General features: G+C 46.4%; 1 protein-coding gene and 1 long non-coding RNA gene across 2 annotated transcripts in view; one reads left to right on the top strand and one right to left on the bottom strand.

Annotated features, from left to right (window-relative positions):
- The window catches only part of P2RY6 (pyrimidinergic receptor P2Y6), an 80,321-nt gene that overhangs the window by 37,100 nt on the left and 20,979 nt on the right, over positions 1-22,242 (bottom strand). The window lies entirely within an intron of this gene.
- Positions 16,237-22,213, top strand: LOC133226823 (uncharacterized). The gene is made up of 3 exons (XR_009729634.1): positions 16,237-16,471; positions 17,540-19,060; positions 20,797-22,213. It is a non-coding gene; the product is annotated as an uncharacterized LOC133226823 (long non-coding RNA).

Genomic DNA, 22,242 nt, shown 5'->3' with positions numbered 1-22,242 from the left:
GATTTGGGGGAATTCCCTGGTGGTCCAGTGGTTAGGATTCTGTACTTCCACTGAAGGGGGCATGGGTTCAATCCCTGGTCGGGGAACTAAGATCTCACATGCCCCTAGGCTCAGCCAATAAGTAAATTGTAAGTTTTGGGAAGATTTCCCAGAGGCCAGAGTGAGGAGTTGGCCTTGGCCTCAGTCAGGTGAAGGTTGGGGGAAGAGTCCCAGCCAGGGAAAACTTGAAGAGGGTGAGACAGGAAAGGGTTTGGCGTGTTCCAGGACATGAAGCTCAGCCAGAGTGGGTGGTGCCCCAAGAGCCGGGAGGCTTGGTGGGAGATGGGGCTGAAGGAGTAACAGCAGCAGCCAGCCCAGCCAGCCCAAAATCAGGACTTTGGCCTTTGAAGAACTGTGGGAGTCATCAAAGCATTTAGAGCAGTAGAGTGACATAATCAGATATCCTTTTTTATTGGGGTATAGTTGATGTATAACATTTTATGAGTGTTGGGTATGCAGCATAATGATTCAGTATTTGTATATCCAATATCATTTTAGCCAGTGTCTCCAGCTGCTAGATGGAGATTAAGGAATGGGTAGGAGGGGCAAGGTGGCAGCAGGTCTCCATGTAGGAGTCTGTTTTCAGTTCAGTTCAGTCGCTCAGTCATGTCTGACTCTTTACAACCCCATGAATCGCAACACGCCAGGCCTCCCTGTCCATCACCAACTCTCAGAGTTCACGCAAACTCACGTCCATCAAGTCGGTGATGCCATCCAGCCATCTCATCCTCTGTCGTCCCCTTTTCCTCCTGCCCCCAATCCCTCTCAGCAGCAGGAGTCTGTTTTAGCATCTGAGAAAAGATGATGGCAGCTGGCCCAGGAAGGATGTGGAGGCTGGAGTTCCAAAGACAGAGCAGGGGTATTTGGTGTCATGCACTGCGGTCATACTGTAGTCCCCCGACCCAAGGGGCCTTGAGGTGCGGCCACAGCAGTGGAGCTGGGTAGTGGTAGTGGCGGTTGCTGTCAGTCCTTTGTGGGGAGAAAGTGTTTACCTGTGACTCAAGGGATTTGGGTCCCTAGAAACTCTCACTTAGGGAAGCTCTCCTCTCCCTTCCTGGTAGTCCTTCCCTCTTCACAAGCTCTAACTCACTGATATCCCAGCCCCATCTGCCACCTGACTCACCAAGAAATTCACTCAACAAATGCTCACTGGTCTTCCCAGGTGGCCCCTGCCAGTGCAGAAGACAGTAAGAGACGTCAGTTCGATCCCTGGGTTGGGAAGATTCCCTGGAGGAGGGCATGGCAACCCACTCCAATATTCTTGCCTGGAGAATCCCACGGACAGAGGAGCCTGATGGGCTATGGTCCACGGGGTTGCAAAGAGTCAGACACGACTGAAGCCACTTAGCATGTATGCAGTTGTGCACTGGTTCTGACCTGTGTTAGATGTTAGGACTGAGGCCAGGCTCAGTGGAGGGCACTCACTTAAGTTCCTATTCCCACCTGCTCCCCTTGCCCCCAGGCCTTTCTGCTCAGCATCCCCTTCCCCAAGAGGTGACTCTCCTTCTATCTGAGATGAAGGCCCCAGCAGTGCTCAGAGCTGCTCTCTGCTTCTGCAGCCAGGTCCTCGCACCCTTGGGAATCCTGGTCTCCCTCCCTGCTGGCCTGTGAACATGCTTCAATGTCTTCTCAAGCCTTGGACCACCCACTCCAGCCACTGCCCCTTCTCTTTCCTTCACTGCCAGTGGTCTCAGAAAAGTTGCCTCCTCTGCAGTCCTCAGCCCATTTGTCTAGTCTCTGCTCGCAGAGCATCCCCCTAATGGCCCCTCTAAGGACCCAGTGATCTCTGTGCCCTTGAAGGAGTGCATAGGAAGTCACTTCTAGATACTGTCAGAAACTCCCTGTGTGGTCCCCACAGCACCCTTCTCCTCCTGCTTCCCAGACTCCTCCCAGAGCTCTACCCCATCCTCGTCTTCTCTGCTCACTGAGCACATTCTCCCTGGGGCAGGGCAGTGGCTCTCCTCAAATTACCCCTGTGCGCTGGACACTCGCAGTTCCCACCTCCAGCCCAGCCATCCTCCTGCACCTCAGACCTACTGCTCCCTGGACTTCTCCCCTCTGGTGACTGAAGTGCCCTCTTCTCTACAATAATCTCCCCCATGCCCTCATCTTCATGACAACACTGTCAGCCCAACACCTACAACACCTGGACGAGACAGCCTGCCCTTTCAGTTCCCATTGCAGCTGGTATTCAACAGGCATGTATTAAATTCCCACTATGTGCCAGGATTAAGGAGGCTTTCTTAAACAAATGAAACAACAAAAAAGAAAAAAAATCATAAAGGAAAAAAAAATCGATAAACTCAAGTGTAATAAAAATTTAGAAGTTCTATTAATCCAAAATACTAAAATAAAAAAAGAGACCACAGACTGAGAGAAGGCATTGCAAAATGTAATGAAGGATTATTTTTCAGCACATATAAATAGCTCCTGCATACCAATAAGAAGAAACCAAACAACCTAATAGAAAAATGAGCAAAAAACATGAGCAGACATTTCACAGAAGAGAAAGCAGGCATGGCCAACACACATATGAAAATATACTCAACCTCACAATCAACCAGGGAAAATTCCATTAAAACCATAATGAAATACCATTTCATACACATCAGACTAGAAAAAATTAAAGAGTTTGATAATACCAACTTTGTTGAGGGTGTGGAGAGACAGGAACTCTATGTACTGTTGTTGGGACTAGAAATCAAACATACAAGCTGAAGAGCAATTTGTCAATATCTAGTAGTTGAAGATGCACATGATCTAAGATTGAATCATTGCACTCCAGCATAAATAACCTGGAGAAACTCTGGCAGGTGTAGAAAACTGTACATCACAGCATTGTATCTAAAGCAAAACATTCAGAACAATCTAATTGTCTATCAATAAGAGAATGGAAAGTACATTTTTATTCAAGTGTCGCTTGCTATCTGAACTCACTCTCCTGATAATTTCTACCGTGACTTTTAAAACTTTTAACTAGTAGAAAACCTGGTTTAAACCTGCAGGTGTTCCCCAGCACAAGCCTGGGTGAGATGATGTGAAGTGAGCTGTGGTGGTAACTCAGCTGTTCAGGTAGGATAGGCTTGCATGTCATGCTCAAGTTCCTTAAACTATTTGGTATGTAATTGTGACAATCTTCTCATTGTTAAGCAGAACTGTCTTCTAAGAGAGTGGGAAAGCCTGAATCTGAGAGGCTGAAGAAAGCTCACTCATTAGAAGAAAATCTGGAAGTAATAAAGCTCATTGAGAGGGCTGAACATGTGAAAGTTGTAAGCTTGGCCAGGCATGTGTGCATGCGTGCAAAGTTGCTTCAGTCGTGTCTGACTCTTTGCAACCCTATGGACTGTAGCCTGGCAAGCTCCTCTGTCCGTGGGATTCTCCAGGCAAGAATACTGGAGTGGCTTGCCATTTCCTTCTCCAAGGGATCTTCCCAACCCAGGGACTGAACCCAGGTCTCTTATATCTCCTGCATTGGCAGGCAGGTTCTTTACCACTAGCGCAACCTGGAAAGCCCCTTGGGCAGGCATCCATCTCCCTCTATCACACATAGGAACTGTCCTATGTGTGAGAAGACAAACATAAAAAGCTCACTCAGTGTCAGATAATGAATCAATCAGTGTTTTAAATGCTTTAGGACTTTATGCAATGATGGAAATATCCTATATCTGCTGTCCAATATGATATGATGGCCTTCAGCTGCGTGGGGCTACTGAGCACTTGAAGTGTGTCTAGTACAACTGAGGACCTGAAATTTTTAACTTCATTTACATTTAAATAGTCTCATGTGGCTAGTAGATACCATATTGGACGACAGAGCTTTATACTGTGCAGAAATCTTTGGTGATCATTCATTGTTTTAAAGAATTTCAATGATATTGGGATAAAATTAGTTGAAGTTTACAGATGAGCTGGCAACATATTATTATTTTTCCCAACTAAAATTATATAATAGGAGCTTTCACTGGGCTTCCATGATGGCTCAGTGGTGAAGAACCTGCCTGTAATACAGGAGATGCGAGTTTGATTCCTGGGTCTGGAAGGTTCCTCTGGAGAAGAAAATGACAACCCACTTCAGTATTCTTGCTTGGAAAATCCAATGGACAGAGGAGTCTGGTGGGCTACAGTCCATGGGGTTGCAAAGAGTCAGACACAACTGAGCACATGCATGCATGAGCTTTCACTATCTACAGATTTACTGTTAGGAATGGGCTGTGCTCTGATAAAAAGGGAATACCTGTATATACACATAATGGAATACTATACAACAGAGAAAATGAGTGAACTAGGGCAAGATATCCAGAAAGCTAAACCTCACAAGTATAATCAGACTGAAGAAAGAAGTATATGGAAAGACACACACAATATGATACTATGAGCATAAAGCTTTAAAACATGCAAAATAATACTCTATTCATGTATAAACATATGAATGGGAATGCTCAACTGGGTAGAGGTCAGCTTTCATGGGAAAGAGGAGATGAGATTGTAGGGGACACACAATTAAACTCTGCGCCTCTCCTGACTCCCCACCACCTGCTGCATGCTCTGCAAAGACAGAGGGTGAACAGGGCCAGCACAGAGTGGAAGCACCTCCTCTCAGAAGGCTTCTCTGTCCCTCACCCCAACAGACAGAGTCTAGGGCCTCCTCTGGCTCCCAAGGCCCCAGTGTTGGCCTCTGATACACCCGATCACTCCAGCCTGATGCCTCTCTCCACATCACTCCCTCATCAGCAGATATCTTCCAGAACAGACACAATGTCTGTTGTTCACCAGCCCTGTTTTCGCTATACTTGGCACAGTGCCCTATAAATAACTAAATGAAGGAATGAATATAGGTCTCTTCGGGGATTTAGAGTCATCATTATCATTCATTTCTTCTCTGACCCTTTCTGTGTGCCCAGCATGGTCAGGGCACTGGGGATACAAATATGAGTTGACTGTGGCTAGTGCCCTCAAGAAGTGTTTGGTGTGGAGAGGGGTAAGCCAGGTTGTGGGAGGGACTGGGATGCAGAGACATGCACTGAGGCATAGGAACCCAGAGAGACCCCTGGCCCAGCCTGGAGACAAGGGGCACAGGGAAGTCAGGGTACAGATTCTAAGCTGGTGTCAAAGAATAACTAGAGTCACCTGCGTGAAATTGAGGGGGGTGGGCAGCATGCAAAGACCTGGAGGTGAGAAAGAACATGGCCAATTCTGAGACCCTTGTGTGGCTCAGTCCTGTTGGAGGGTCCAGTGGAAGGGAGGAGTGGGCCAGCCAAGGCTGAAGAGGGGGGAGGGACTAGGTCTTGCAGGGCCATGAATGTTGCTCAAAAGCTTGGTTTATTCTCAGGGGCCATTCTAAGAGCCATGGAAGGGTAAAGTAGGGGAGGGGCATAATCAGTCATGGCTTAGGAAGTTCACGTGACCCAGCTGCTGTGAGGAAGGGCAGGAGAGGAGGCAGGGGACAAGTGAGGGCCAGTAGTCCAGGCAGGTGACCAACGTGGTGGGGGTGGAAGAGGGGTGTTAAGTGAGGGGCTGATTAGAAAGGGGACTGTGAGGACTTTTTAGCAGGTAGAATCAGCAGGATTTAGGCAGATTGTGACTGTAAGGAAGACAGAGGAAGTATCTTGGTTTGGGTTCGCCTAGAAGCCAATCTTGAGGCAAGGATTCAAATGCAAGTAGTTAATTTCTGAGATGATCCTGAAAGCATCAGAATAAGGGCCTGGAAAAGGAAAGAAGCCAATTCCGGGTGGTTGTACAGTCAGGCCTCTCAAGGTGGCTGTTCCCTTGTTCTCTGTACATCTATCGCCTTTCCAGTGCTTGCTTCACCTACACCTTACTCACACGAGTAAACTTTCTACATACTTACCCCAGGCCCTAGCTAGTGATTATTCTTATCATAGAGGTACTGAGGGGCATACCCCTCTGCTGGTTTCCTTGATAACCAATAAGCCAACCCAATGTCAGTTTCCCCCATAACTGGCAATCTCTCCACCTACCCTCTGGGAGGGAAGACCGACACCACTGTTGCTCTAAGACCTTGCTTCAGAGGTGTGTGCTCCCCCATCCATTAAACCACTGATACCTCTGTTGCTGACTCTGGACTCTTTTTTCGATCTTGAAGCTGGGTGAGCACAGGCCTTTGTAGGCCTGTGAGGTGCGGCCCAACACTGATCAAAGAGCAGATTATCACTGGGGGGTAATCCCATTGGGAACCTCCAGGAGGTGGCAAGAATCCGCCTCAGAGATGTCCCACAGGAGGGGCAAGGAATCCAGAGCATTTATCAATCGACTCTGGCTGTCATTAGTTAAAGGCTGGTCTCCAAATGTTCTGACACTTCTGGCCAAGTGTGCTCCAAATGGCCAGAGAAAGCCCCTAGGAAGAATCCCAGTTACTCTCAGCAAGAAGATGCAGGGGTGTAGGGAGTAGTGAATGCTGGGGGTTGTGATCAGGGACCTGCTCCAGCATCTGCTACAGGGGAAAGGAGCCCCATTTACCCCCAGTAGGCTGAGCCCTGGTTCTCCAAGGTGGGTAGATGGGGGGAATCTGTGTTGAAATTGGACAGTGGGGGTTGGCTTGATGGCCCTGACTTCCCAGCATCCTATCCTGAGTCCTCAGCCCTCAGCCTTTCTTGTCTGGTCCTAGATGGTATGAAGACCCTCATCTGATTTTGGTGGAGACTGTGCTCCAACCACTGGACGTGTCTATCCGATTAGCTTAGCCAAGTGGTTTGATCGCCGCACACAAATCAAGTCAGAGAAACGGGGTGGCTCTTTAATAAAATAACATCCCATCACCCCCAGGATTGTCAGGGAGCTAGAGACACAGATCTGGGAAACATACCAATTTAATGTTCATTTCTCTGGGCCATAGGACAGGTGAGTTTGCTTAATGGGAGAGAGGAAATCAAGACGAGGGTTTGGGCTGAAGCCATCAGTTAAAAGAGGGAAGAAGAGATGCCCGCAGGCAAGACTGAGGAGGAGCAGCCAGAACAGTGAGGTGTGCAGCGGAGTAGTGTGGTGTCACTGAGGCCAAGAGCAGACAGGTTTGGGAGAAGCAAGGAGGCTGCTGCGGGCTCGGAACAGGGCCCAGGATCCAGGCCTCATCCCCCTGGCTCCAGCAGAGGTCAGAGAGCCCTTCGTTAAACCGGGTCTGGCAGCACACTTGCCTCCTTCTCTTCTCCCTTTTCCTCCTCCTTCTCCCAGCCTCTGTCCGTGGCCTCAGGAGCCTTAGCAGCTGGCAGGCGTCCAGTGAGACCCAGAGTTGACAAGCTATGTCTGGCATTTCCAATGACTTCGAGACTACCCTGCTCCTGTCAGCCCCCAGTTTTGATGTGTCTGCAGCTTCCTCCCAAGGCCAGTGCTGCTCTTTCAGCCCTAACCATGGTCCCAAGACTGCCCAACCCCTTTCCTGAGGTCCAGGAGCCCCACGTTGCTCCTTTTTGTTCTGTCCGTTCAGTGTCCGTGGGCAACTGATGTCCTGAAAAGGACCACCACTTCCAAAAGTTTCCCCTTTCACATTCCCACCGCATTCCAGCTGCCCAACCTGGTATTAATCCACAATTTCATGACCCAGGAATTTTAGCCCTGGCAGTCCATCCTCAGGGTTTGGGATTCCCACCTGCCTTCATGTACATTGATGGGAGGTGGGGGGTGATTCCTTGCTCTTTTCTAGGTCTCAGTTTCCTCAACTACACAATTTCCTCAACAGTCCCCTCTCTGCCTCCCTACCATGGTCACAGTTTGTAAATTCTCTTTATGCATATGCTGTTTGCCTCTTGGAATGCTATTCCTTTCCTTATCCTCTTCATGAGTCCTGCTCACCCTTCCAAGATCTGCTAATAAAACATGCTATAGTTTTATTTATTTGTGCTATACAGTAGCTTCCCACTAGCGATCTATTTTAACACATGGTAGTATATCTGTCAAGGCTGTGCCCCCAATTCGTCCCACCTTCCCCTTCCCCACATCATGTCCACATCTGTTGTCTATATCTGCATCCCTATTCCTGCTCTGCAAATAGGTTCATCTGTACCATTTTTCTATATTCCACATACATGTGTTAATACAAATGCTACCTTTTTTTTTTCACGTGTGCTATGAGCCAGCATCATACTAAGGGCTTTACGAACATTTTCATGCTTCATTTGTACATGGAGTCTGAATAGATACTCTGATTATTCCCATTTTACAGATGAGGAAACTGAGATTCAGAAAGACTATATGACTTGCTTTAGGTTATACATCTAGGCAATGTTGGTCAGAACTAGAAATCAGGACTTCCGAGGCAAGACTGAGGCTGTTCTCTTTTCAGTTTGGCTCCCTCCTACCATGCCCACCAGAGCTGCTCCTGATTGAGAAGTTAGCTGGAATTAAAAGGAGCACAGTGACTGTGGTAAAGCTGACAGAGGTCTGCTGCTCAAACTACATCTGGAAGCTCATTGACCCCACAACACTGCTTGCTGCAGGGGGATCAGGGGTAACAAAATCAAAACGAGGAACAAGAAGCCAAATTACATGAGGGTGGAAACTTCAGATCAGGGGTCAGATCTTTCACTGGGTACCCACAGATCCCCATTCCTTTCAAACCAGACTTGCTGAATGTGTACCATTCCTGGTATTCTTGCCTGGGAAATTTCATGGACAGAGGAGCCTGGCAGGCTACAGTCCATGGGGTCACAAAGAGTCGGACAAGACTGAAGCAACTAAGCATGTTAAATCTGAGGTACAGCCAGATTTTATTGTTTGGTTAAATAATTTAAACTTCCTAATGAAGAAAGAATTGATGTTTTCATTCATTTCAGCTCTTTAAAAATCAACAAATTCAATATCCAAAGATTGGAAATGACCTAAATGTCTATTCACAGAGAACTGGCTAAATAAATTATGACTGTAAACAGGACAAAGAAGCATTTTGTTTGTTGGTGTAAAAAGACTTTCAGGAAATCTGCAAAAGAAAGCCAGTTATACGTGTATGAATGTGTAGCCTTTTGTAAGAAAAAAAGAATGCAGCTTTTAGGATTTATGTATGCATACAGTTATCTGGAAAGATGATAAAGCCATGAATGGTGGTTTTTTGTAGAATTAATGAGAGAGCCTCTTCACTGTTTACCTTTCATTTGTGTTTTGTTTGAACTGAGTGAATGCCTTCTTTAATAGAAAATTAAATTTTAAAAATAACACTTTCTTAAATCAAGATGTCACATTTAATAAAGTTGTTCCAAATGGTGGGACTTGATAGTATCTCATTATTGAGAAAAATGGAAAATTTTTATAAACAGAATTTTGTAGAGGGATTTACTGTTTTCTAAGTAGTTTTGCAGGAGAAGGCAATGGCACCCCACTCCAGCACTCTTGCCTGGAAAATCCCATGGATGGAGGAGCCTGGTAGGCTGCAGTCCATGGGGTCACTAAGAGTCAGACACGGCTGAGTGACTTCACTTTCACTTTTTACTTTCACACATTGGAGAAGGGAATGGCAACCCACTCCAGTGTTCTTGCCTGGAGAATCCCAGGGACGGGGGAGCCTGGTGGGCTGCTGTCTATGGGGTTGCACAGAGTCGGACACGACTGAAGTGACTTAGCAGTACAGGTGATTACTCTCATTTCTCAGAGGAGGAAGCTGAGGCTTAGAGAGGGCAATGCTCTTGCCCCATGTCAGGAAGGAAAGGAACTGGAACTGGAACCCAGGGGCCTGATAGCAGGAACCTCCGAAAATGCAAAACAAAGCCACACCTTTGCTGCTCAGAGGGCTGGTGACTCATAGAAGGTAGGATAAAATAATTCTCTTAAGTGGTTTGAAGATTAATTGAGGTAAGGTATGTAAAACTCTGAGCACTGTGCCTACCACAGAGTAGTTAATAAAAAAACTTTCTTTAAATATTGTTTTATGTAAACAACAGAAGAAGATATTCCAATTCAACTGGCATTTCTTGAACACTCCATATGTCAGCCATGTGAACTAAATAGGGGAGAAGCATTGGAAAATGGAAGGAAGTATAGGAAATGACTTTTGCCCTAATGATGCTTATAATCTTACTGGTGAGACAAAGTTTAAGTCAACTCACATACTTTTTCTACAGTTATTATTGTCAGTGTTCAGTTGAGTTTTTCCATGTTAAGCTTTATTGCAAAATTGAAAAGGAATAGTCTGTCCAATTTTATGTGCACTGATTTTAAATGACAAATGACAAATTTTACACGGAAAACTGTTTTGTTTTTTTTTTTCCCAGAAAATTTTATGCCATTTTGGGTAACACTGTGCACAATGTTCATACTCTCAACCACGCTCCACTGTAGCTGAGGTCCTGAGCACGTATCTAGGTCTCTAGTTCAAGCTGGTTTTAGAAAAGGCAGAGGAACCAGAGATCAAATTGCCAACATCTGCTGGATCATGGAAAAAGCAAGAGAATTCCAGAAAAACATCTATTTCTGCTTTATTGACTATGCCAAAGCCTTTGACTGTGTGGATCACAATAAACTGTGGAAAATTCTGAAAGAGATGGGAATACCAGACCACCTGATCTGCCTCTTGAGAAACCTGTATGCAGGTCAGGAAGCAATAGTTAGAACTGGACATGGAACAACAGACTGGTTCCAAATAGGAAAAGGAGTACGTCAAGGCTGTATATTGTCACCCTGCTTATTTAACTTCTATGCAGAGTACATCATGAGAAACGCTGGGCTGGAAGAAGCACAAGCTGGAACCAAGATTGCTGGGAGAAATATCAATAACCTCAGACATGCAGATGACACCACCCTTATGACAGAAAGTGAAGAAGAACTAAAGAGCCTCTTGATGAAAGTGAAAGAGAAAAAGTTGGCTTAAAGCTCAACATTCAGAAAACAAGGATCATGGTATCCAGTCCCATCACTTCATGGGAAATAGATGGGGAAACAGTGGAAACAGTGTCAGACTTTATTTTTCTGGGGTCCAAAATCACTGCAGATGGTGATTGCAGCCATGAAATTAAAAGACGCTTACTCCTTGGAAGGCAAGTTATGACCAACCTAGATAGCATATTCAAGAGCAGAGACATTACTTGGCCAACAAAGGTTCGTCTAGTCAAGGCTATGGTTTTCCCTGTGGTCATGTATGGATGTGAGAGTTGGACTGTGAAGAAGGCTGAGTGCCAAAGAATTGATGCTTTTGAACTGTGGTGTTGGAGAAGACTTTTGAGAGTCCCTTGGACTGCAAGGAGATCCAACCAGTCCATTCTAAAGGAGATCAGTCCTGGATGTTCATTGGAAGGACTGATGTTGAAGCTGAAACTCCAATACTTTGGCCACCTGATGCGAAGAGCTGACTCATTGGAAAAGACCCTAATGCTGGGAAAGATTGAGGGCAGGAGAAGAAAGGGACGACAGAGGATGAGATGGCTGGATGGCATCACCAACTCAATGGACATGGGTTTGGTTGGACTCCGGGAGTTGGTGATGGACAGGGAGGCCTGGCGTCCTGCGGTTCATGGGGTCACAAAGAATCGGACATGACTGAGCGACTGAACTGAACTGAATCATCCTGTATTATTGAGGGTTTTTAGCATTAATGGCGGAGAAGGCAATGGCACCCCACTCCAGTACTTTTGCCTAGAAAATCCCATGGACGGAGGAGCCTGGTAGGCTGCAGTCCATGGGGTCGCTAGAGTTGGACACAACTGAGCGACTTCACTTTATTTTTTCACTTTCATGCATTGGAGAAGGAAATGGCAACCCACTCCAGTGTTCTTGCCTGGAGAATCCCAGGGACAGGGAACCCTGGTGGGCTACCGTCTACGGGGTCGCACAGAGTCAGACACGACTGAAGCGACTTAGCAGCAGCAGCAGCAGCAGCATTAATGGGACCAAAGTGGTGGTGGTGTTGCATGTCCTCTGTATTATCTAGAGTTTAATTGTCTCGACATACACAATGCTGATCTTGGCTTCTGGAAATTTCAGATCAGAAAAATACTGAGTGATGCTGTATTTATTGAAAATTGTCATATAGAAAGAACAGAATTGTTCTTTCCAATTATTTTTTTCCTCCAAAGTTTGAGAATAAGGGGATGTAATTTTAATTTCAAAGAAAAAGCCCTGATTTCCCGGAGAGGGAAGTGTGAAGAGCATGCTTGTGTGGAAACACTCCCATGTGCCACCATTTGAAGACCTGACTGGCAGAAGCTCTTAGATGTTGCCACTCTCAGAAGTGGATGAGAAAGGCCAGAAGAACAAAAGCAAGGATAACAAGAAGGCATCATCAGGAGGGTTTGGATACACCTCGAGCTCCTTCTGCAGGTTGGAAGAGAGGTATTTCATTGGAATCCTGCTGGCTCTTCCAGTAATAGAACCGACAAGAAAGAGAACCCTTCCAAAGAGTTGGCACTTCTGGGTTTAGGGAAGCAATCATGGTGTTCAACTTTTCTTCAGGTGGCTTATGGACTGATAGTGTATGGATTTAGAAAAGAGCAGGAGGGAGTCCCTGGTGCCCAGTGGTTAAGAATCTGCCTGCCAAGGAAGGGGACACAGGTTCGAACCCTGGTCCGGGAAGATCCCACATGCTACGGGGCAACTAAGCCCATGCACCATAAATAGTGAAATGCACATGTCTTAGAGCCCACGCTCGGCAGTGTGAGAAGCCACTGCAGTGAAAGGCCTGTGTGCTGCAACTAGAGAAAGCGTGCACGCAGCAACGAAGACCCAGCCCAGCCAAAAATAAAATTAAATGAATAAATAAATAAATAAAAGATTTTTTTAAAAAGAGCAGGAGACAAAGTAACATAATGTCTAGTGTTAAACAACTACACTTGGCCAAAACTGTACACAAGATGCACAGCAGATAAGAAAGCAAAGCACGAACCAAGATTAACTATGAGGGAAGTGATGAAGTGAGTCTCTTAGAAGACTGAACAAGCCTCCATCCATAGAATGGACATAGAGACAGAATTACTCCATGAAAAAAACACCAGGAAAATAAAATCCTGAATCTCCTCATATTATCATTGCTTTTCCTGGATTTTAACCAGCATTTTCCTTGTTCCTTGGGCTTTAAATAGGGAGTTCAGCATGGACCCCCACATTGGAATGGAAAGCTCACCAGCTCACCAACCCTGGTTCACAGACCCTGGAGAATGTTTAAGATACAGAATGCTATTGACCCACAGAAGAGAAATAGCCTTGATGTGAGAAAGGCAGGTTATGACTGGGTTTTGCTTTGCCTTCAGCAAATTGGATGCAAATGAAAAGAAATGAAGTCTAGGTATCTTGATAGCAAAGTCGACTTCAATGGAAAACACCACGTCCTTATTGACATAGGTGCTGGTACAAGATGTTTAAAGAACCAAGAAGCTGTCATATAGATAGTGGCTGGTAACACTGACCTTGCAGAAAGTTGGCTTAAGCTTTTGCCCTGTGCGGGCAGTGGCTCTAACAAATTCCATCTCATAGTTGCACACATACACACGTGTGCTTGCACAAAGCCAAACCTCAACTCTGAACACATCTGATGAGATGTGGTGTGTGCGTGCTCAATCATTTAGTTGTATCTGACTCTTGGCAACCCTATGAACTGTAGCCCACCAGGCTCCTCTGTCCATGGGATTTTCTAGGCAAGAACACTGGAGTGGGTTGCTGTTTCCTCCTCCAGGAGATCTTCCTGACCCAGGGATCAAACCTGCGTCTCCTGTGTCTTCTGCATTGGCAGGTGGATTCTTTACCACTGAGCCACCTGGGAAGCCCTGGGATGTGGTGCCTTATATAATCATGGATTACAAATAGCCGCAAAGTAGTTATAGGCTATTATTATTATTATTATCATCAACATATTGTATATAGAGATGACAATGAAGAAGAAAGTAAGTTAGCTGAGTCATTCACCCAACACAGGAGATGATGTTCTTTGACACAGAAGTCATCAAGATCAATGACAACAGAAATGTATTGAAGAGAAAACACAGCTATGGGGTATAAAGGTAAGAACTTGGGTAGAGTAATCAGGGCCAGGTTCTCCACCATGGTGACAACTTGTTAACCCAGCAAGGGTAAGTTCAGGCCCTAAGTAAAGTCACGTCAACAGGCATTCCCATATGGGGAGATACGTGCAAAGAAAATGCATCTCCCTATCAAACTCTAAAAAATGGGATGATTCCCACATCCACAATAAGAGGTTTGCTAGGGCTGCTCTAACAAAGTACCACAGGTTGGGTGGCTTAAACTTCAGAAATGAGTTCCCTACCGATACGGAGGCTTGAAGTCCAAGGTCACGGTGACTGCAGGATTGGGTCCTTGGCCCGCAGATGCCCATTTTCTTCCTGTGTTTCCATACCACCCTCCCTCTGTGTGTGTCTGTATCAGAATATCTTTCCCTGTAAGGACACCAGTCACACTAGATTAGGGGCATCTCAGTGACCTCATTTTACCTTAACTGTTTCTTTAAAGATCCTTTCTCCATTAAGTACCATTCTGAGCTACTGGGTGTTAGGACTTCAACATATTTTGGGGGAGGGGTTCAGCATAGAAGAGTGGGAAAAAACAAAATGTGGTACAGTCTCTTCTCTGTTTCTGATTTTCTGCCCCTTCGAGACAAATAGCTTCTGGGCATTTAGGGATTTGGGACCCACACTTTTGTAGCAGTGAGTAGAGACGAGACCTTAGCTTCAATTTGATTCCTATGTTTACTTGTCTGCCATTTTCCCCCATTTTTAAAGTAAAGAAGTAGGTCATTTATTCTGTTCAGTTCAGTTCAGTCGCTCAGTTGTGTCCGACTCTTTGCGACCCTATGAATCGCAGCACGCCAGGCCTCCCTGTCCATCACCAACTCCCTGAGTTCACTCAAACTCACATCCATCGAGTCTGTGATGCCATCCAGCCATCTCATCCCCTGTCATCCCCTTTTATTCTGTAGAAGTCCTCAAATTCTGGATCTGGCTAATTGCATCCCCAAACTGTCATTTAACATGTTCTTCTGTACCCTGTATTTCCTGAAAACTGATAGCTAAATCAGTTTGATCAGATTCAGGATCAATTTTTTTTTTAGCAGGAATTCACATGTGGTGGTCTGTACTTCCTATTGCACCACATTAGCAAGACATAATGACTGATCGCCTTCTCTTTTTTGTGATGCTAATACTGGTCAGTGGGTTCAGGTACTATGAGACTATTTGTGGGGCACTCACGGCCATTGATAACTGCCTAGACCTGTCCAATGGAAATGTAATTCAAGGCGCAGGTGTGGTTTAACATTTTCAAGTAACTACATTTAAAAAGTAATCAGAAATAAGTGAAATTGACTTTAGTAACATTAACTTTATTATCATTGCAACATGTAACCAATATGAAAAATCAATGAGATATTTTGCCTCTTTATTGTACCAAGTCTTCAAAATCCAGTGTGTGTTTTACACTTGCAGCACATCTCAATTCAGATGAGCCACGTTTCAACAGCCACTCACGATATGATAACCAACGCTGTTTAAGATTTCTTTATAATTCTCTTTGTGCTTAGAACATGTCCCTCTTAGCTGTGTAGAGTGTGGCAATTATTAATTCCAGGAAAATCAGAAAGTTAGGCAAGAAAGAAAATGTAATCATGGAATGCTATTAGATATTAACTAAATTAATATTTTAGTTAGTATTAACATTCTAAAGGAGATCAGTCCTGGGTGTTCATTGGAAACTCCAATACTTTGGCCACTTCATGCAAAGAGTTGACTCATTGGAAAAGACTCTGATGCTGGGAGGGATTGGGGGCAGGAGGAGAAAGGGACGACAGAGGATGAGATGGCTGGATGGCATCACTGACTCAATGGACTTTTTTTTTTTTATTATGAGTTTGAGTAAACCCCAGAAGTTGGTGTAGACAGGAAGGCCTGGTATGTTGCAATTCATGGGGTCACAAAGAGTCGGACACAGCTGAGGGACTGAACTGAACTGATTAGATGTTAACTGCGAACAATACTTTCAAAGTCATAAAAATGTAAGCACTGAGTATTAATTTATCCCAAAATTTCAATGGGAGGATGAGGGAAGAGAACTTCACAGAGGAAATCAGTAGATAAAGTCTAAAATAGAAGTAACCAATTTTTTTTAACAGCCTGAATTTGTTATTGCCATGGGACAGTTTTTTCTCCAGTCGAGTTTATGTTTCCAGCTTGTTTTCATTTTGTGAATTTAACACTAATTCCTCTCCTCCTTCTTTCCCTGCTCCTCCTCCCCAGGCCACCCCCACCACTCCTCCCAAGCAAGAACTGGGGGAAAGGGAAAAGTCTCTTTCACTTCAGCAGGACTGTGACGTCCCTGCTGCGTGGGTGTTGCGTGTGACCCCTTTCCTGACAGCCCCGACGTGGACCACGTGTGTCCTCTGTTGGAGTCATCCCTCCTTGGCACACATGTGAGGTCTCTGCCCAGAGAGATGAGCCAGTGAGGGCAGGGATGGCAGTCCACAAGGCTTGGAGGAGGAGGAGGACGAGGCGTTTACCAGGTAAGCAAGGCAGGGGCAGGGATGCTGCACACTGAGGGGTGGTGAGGACAGAGGCAAGCTGCCTGGCGTGTTCTCACAGCGCATTAAGGGCCTGCAGTCACTCCTCAGAGACCCTGTGCTGCCGCCCTGACATTTCTGGCCGCCCAGGACCCAGTGCCATTTCCTAATCTGCTTAATAACAGGCAAATACTGGTGTCTGCTGAGCCCATGGTCTTGGAACAAATAGACCCAATTAAAAGGCCATCATAGGGGAACTCAGGGGAAGAGGAAAAAAAGTCATTGATCAAATCAGTGCCCAGCTACCTTGTGGCTGGTTTGTGACCTTCTGCCCCAGAAGCCTTTCTCCCACTCTGCCCTAGACCTGGGAAACTTCTGGCCAGCCCAGCTCCATCCTCCACTCCTCTACCCTCTGACCAGCTGCACGACACCTTGCTAGGCCTCTGACTTTTGGTTTCACTGCTCGCCAAACCCCGCAGGAAAAAACTGTCAGGGATCCTTCTGGCTCTTCCTGCAAAATACATCTGGCATGCCTCCATTTCTCACCACCTCCACTGCTACCATCTGGTCCTAATCCTCATGCTCTCTCGCTCGGATTCCTACATTGGCTCTTTCCAGCTCTGGCTGCTCCCATCCTCACCCCACTGTAGTTTTTTCTCCATACTGCAGCCAGACTGAGCCTTCTAAAATGCAAGGCAGACTGTACCTGCCGTGGCTTTCCAACCTCACTCACTGACCTACCAGATTCCCCCCGTCTATGGCCCCCGCTTCTTCTGTCTTCACCCTGAACACCAGCCTCCTTCACAGCCACACCTTTATGCTCACTATTTCCTCCAGCTGGAAGGCTTTTGCTGCAGATAACCCCTCAGTTAACACACACAGCTCCTTCAAGTCTGTTCAAATGCTCTGTTTTAGCCTCTCCTGAGGTTTCACTCTATTTAAAATCACATCCTCCCTGTCTTCCTAATCTCTCCTGTTCTGCCATTTCCCCCATAGCACTGTCACCTCCTAACACATCATGGAATTTATGCTCTTTGATATCAGTTCTTTTTGTCTCTCTCACCCTACTAGGGTATAAGCTCCTAGAGAGAAGGATCTTCTTTTCCATTTACTGATGATTTCCAAAAATCTACAGCAGTACCTGGGACATAGTAGACGCTTGGTAAATATTTGTTGAATAAATAATAATCAATAATAATAAGGTTCCTCAGACAAAATGTGGCAAAGCCATACACAGGAAGCATTATTGGGAATATAGTTCTGCTATGTGCTGCAACGTGAATGAGCCTTGAAAATACAATGCTAAGTAAAAGAAGCCAGGCACAAAAGGCCACGTACTGTGTGATTCTGTTTACATGAAAGGTGCAGATTAGGCTAATCTATAGAGAAAGAAAGTTGTGTTTGCCTAGGCCCATGAGTGGGGAGGGGGCAGATCTGGGGAAAATGGGGAGTTGATTGTTCATGGTACACGGCTTCTTTTTGGTGGCAATGAAATTTTTCTAAAATTAATGGGGGTGATACTTGCACAACTCTGTAAATACTTTAAAAACTATTGAATTGTGTATTTTAAATGGGTACACTTTATGTGCTGCATCGATTCAGTCATGTTTGACTCCTTGTGATCCTATGGACTGTGGCCTCCCAGGCTCCTCTGTCCATGGGATTCTCCAGGCAAGAATACTGGAGTGGGTTGCCATGCCCTCCTCCAGGGGATATTCTCAACCCAGGCATCAAACCCACATCTCTCATGTCTCCTGTATGGGCAGGTGGGTTCTTTACCACTGTTATTTTTGTTGTTGTTGTTCAATCACTAAGTCATGATTGACTGCATTCTCATGGACAGTAGCAAGCCAGGCTCCTCTGTCCTCCACTATTTCCTGGAGTTTGCTCAAATTCGGGTCCATTGAGTCAGTGATGCGGTCTAACCATCTCATCCTCTGCTGCCCCCTTCTCCTTTTGCCTTTAGTCTTTTCCAGCATCAGGGTCTTTTCCAATGAGTCAGCTCTTTGCATCAGGTGGCCAAAGTATTGGAGCTTCAGCAATAGTTCTTCCAATGAATATTTAGGGCTGATTTCCTTTAGGACTGACTGGTTTGATCTCCTTTCTGTCCAAGGGACTCTCAGGATCACAACTCAAAAGCATCAATTCTATATGTTATTTATGTCTCAATAAATATGTTAAAAATAATAAGGTTTCTGCCTTCAAGGGCCCTTGTGAGATTTACATGAAATGATTGACTTGCTTTGTAAAGGAAAGGAATTATATAATGAGTACCCACTGATCCTAGATGTTCAACAAAACCATTATATGGTTTATCTTATTTATTCCTCGCTATGAATCTCATTCGTTCATTCAGTGAGTAATTGTGCACCTCCTATGTACTAGGCACTGTTTTCGACACAGGAGGTAAAGCAGGGACCAAACTAGACAAAGATCCCTGTCCTCTGAGAGCTTTCAGGAAGAATCAGACAATGCAAACAAAATGTGAACTGTGATTTTCCCTTTTTTTTTTTTAATGACATGGAAATTGAGGTGCCCGAGGTCATCTGACTAATGAGAGGCAGAGTTGAGATTCAAATGGAAGTCTCCAAGGTTTGTGTGTTTCTGTGCCTCGTGGGTGAGGGCGCTGGGTTGGCTTAGGTGGAGTGAAAGCTTGTGGACAAAGTGTGGGTCTGTGGTGAGGATGTTGGGGTGGGTCCCGGAGGGCTGGCTGAGACCCCTCCCCACCTGGTGCTTCCCACTTCATTCCAAGGGGCCCCCCTTCCTCATGACTGACAGTCAGATGTATCTTACCTACTAGATGCTGGCAGGATCCAAATTATAGGCATCTCATAGGTGGTAAGTGAACCTGAACTTCTCCCAGAGCAGTCACATGGGGGTGCCAGGAGAGGCAGCTGAGCTCAGTCACATCTCCCAAGGGATGGAGTCCAGTTGTGGAGACTGCCTCATGAGGAGGCAAGGACTTCTGGGGGGCATACAGAGGAGCCAGGGCTTTGGGTGGGGGCGGAGGCCTGGAACAGGACAGGGGAGGGAGCTGGGGGTGCCAGCCTGGAGAAGAGCCAGCTTGGGGTCATGGGTACACCCTCCATGGCTGCCCTGGGCTGCAGATAGGTGTGCCGTGTGCCCCTGGCTCTCCTCCAGGGACAGGGGTTGCCTAGGAAGGAGTCACCTCTCCATCTCTGGAGGTGGGGGAGGAAACAAATGATGTCAGGGTGTGAAGGAGGTGCAGAGGGGACCCTTGTGGGGGGACAGATCCTTTCAGAGGCCCCAGCTTCAGAGTGGGGAGAAGATTCTGGCTTCCCTTCAGAAGAGCTCCCAGACCAGACTGGAGGGGTGGGGGGTGCTAGCTCTCAAGGCCTAAGTGCCTCCCCCAGTTCTGCAAGCCTTGGGGAGGGCCTGTCTAGCCCTGCTCCCCAACACTCAGCTGTGTCTTCAGACCCAGGGTTTGGGTGTCTTCCTGGCAGCCAGTGAAGGTGGGGATACCATCTGGGGCCTCCCTAAAGGTAAGTAGGAGGTCAAAGGCATAACCATGACCAGAGGACATCACAGAGTTGTCCTAGGGGACCCCCACTCCTGGCAGAACCAATGAGGGCCAAGTGAGCACCTTTGAAACCCCACGTGGGACTCTGGGCCTCAGAGGGGCCCTGAGGACAGAGCAGCAGTGTCTGCCTCTCTTTTTTTTTTTCAAAGTTTGTTTTTCCTTTTAATGAGGGCCATTTCCCCCCCCCAGTCTTTATTGAATTTGTTACAATATTGCTTCTGTTTTATGTTCTGTTTTGGGGGGTTTTTTTGGCTGCAAGGCATGTGGGATCTTAGCTCCCCAACCAGGGATCAAACTCATACCTGCTGCATTAGAAGGGAAAGTCTTAACCACTGGACCACCAGGGAAGTCCCTGCCCTTCATTCTTCCCTTTACAAAACCAGCAGCCAGTCATAAGCCTTTCTGAGGGAATAAAATACCCCACAGTGCTGAGCTTTGTCCTGGTGCCAGAGTGTAGCATGATGGATCCACTATGGGCTGTGGGGCTCTTGGTGAGTGTAAGGAAAGAGCAAATTAGCCAAGACGGCAGTGGTCAGGCTCTCTCGCCCCACGGCCTATTGCCCCACGTTTTGTAAATAATGATTATGTAACTGCACATGGGCTAGGTCCTATATAAGCACCACCTGAACTGCCTTTGCGGTCTAGTCAAGTTCAGTTGCACTGAGTTGTGTTACGTAGTCATTGTTGCTGCTGTGTCTGCCAGTAGAGGGTAAAGCACATCTGCTTTGCCATGGAGAATAAGAATGTCTGCATTTAAATGTCTACAACTCCTTGCATCTTCTTCCAGCTTCTTCCTAGCTCATGCCTTGCTTACCATGGGTTCAGCGAACAGTGAGATACAACAAGACAATTGGCACAGTCAGCAGGATTGAACATCGAGACAGTGGGGAGTCCCTGGGAGCCCATGGGGGTGGGTGGGCTGGAATGGAGAGCTGAAATGTCACCCGCAATAAAGAGCTGAAACTCACCCACAATGCCAGCAAACTTTTGTCATTGCTGATCAGTCCCCACCATCAGGAACACACCTGGAGCCAACAAGGCTTGGCTTATTACTTGCTGCAGCAAAGACTTCCCATCAGGGGATTCCGTGGGGTGTCTCCAAGGGGAAGAGTTAAGGAAGGGGTGTTCATAAGGTTGTGGGGGCTGAAGTGAGTCAAAGAATGGTCTTTGGCAGAGACTTATCAGAATTTTCAAAACAGGAAGCTGCTGGAACAGTCAGAGATCCTATGTTAAGAACACAGGAGAATTACTATTAAATCAGTTTGTCAGTGGTTTTCTCTTGGAACATGTGGGTCTAAATTAGAAGTCCCCAGCCTCCAGGATCTACTGATGATCTGAGGTGGAGCCAATATAATAATAATAGAAATAAAGAGCACAATAAATTTAGTACAATTGAATCACCCCCAAACCATTCTCCACTCCTGGTCCATGGAAAATTGTCTTCCATGAAACCAGTCCCCCATGGCAAAAAGGTTGGGGACCGCTGCTCTAAATAAATACATGGGTGTTTACAAGAGTGAGTTCAATCTGAGATGGACATCACAGCTTGGTCAGGAACGGTTACCTGTTTTGTAAGTCAGATGTTTTGTAAACTGTGTTCCCAGTTTCAGTTCTCAGTCCTATCTCCATCTTACACACCCCAACAACCTGATTGCCAGCAAGAGGGTCATTTTCTTCTCTACTCCACTGGCGAGGGTCTGGACCTCAAGCTGCCTTTCAGCTGCTGCTGCCAACTCTGGCCACCAGAGGGCAGCAAGGCAGCATCCATGGACTGAAGACCTAGAGGGGACTAAGCGCTGCCAGGCAAGGGAGCTAAGCCAGTGCTCAGATTGAAGAGATAGGTCTGAAGCTCTGCACAGCTTCATTTGCTTTCCTTTCCTTCCAGGGATACCAGGAACGTGGAGAAAAAGATGGAGGGAAATGGAGAGTGAGGAAGGAGGGAAACTGAAGGAAAGGGGATCCACAAAGCTGGAAGCTGGGTCCTCTGCCCGCTCCCATCTCTTCCTGCCATCCCCAAGCCAGTCTACTTCCATGTTCTGGTTCTAGTCTGACCTCCTGGCAGCCCCTCCTGGTCCTTCTCTTTCTCCCGCAGGTTGGTCATCCACCTGTGGCCTTTCTACTCCAGGGATCTATGTGGTACCTGCTGGGACTGCCCCTCCCCCTCAGCCTTCTCCCTCAACACAGATGTGAACACACACACACACACACACACACACACACACACACACACTAG

The sequence above is a fragment of the Bos javanicus genome, chromosome 15 (genome assembly GCF_032452875.1).
Source record: "Bos javanicus breed banteng chromosome 15, ARS-OSU_banteng_1.0, whole genome shotgun sequence".
NCBI lineage: Eukaryota > Metazoa > Chordata > Mammalia > Artiodactyla > Bovidae > Bos > Bos javanicus.
The sequence above is the reverse complement of the archived record's forward strand: the minus strand, read 5'-3'. Positions and strand labels throughout refer to the sequence as shown.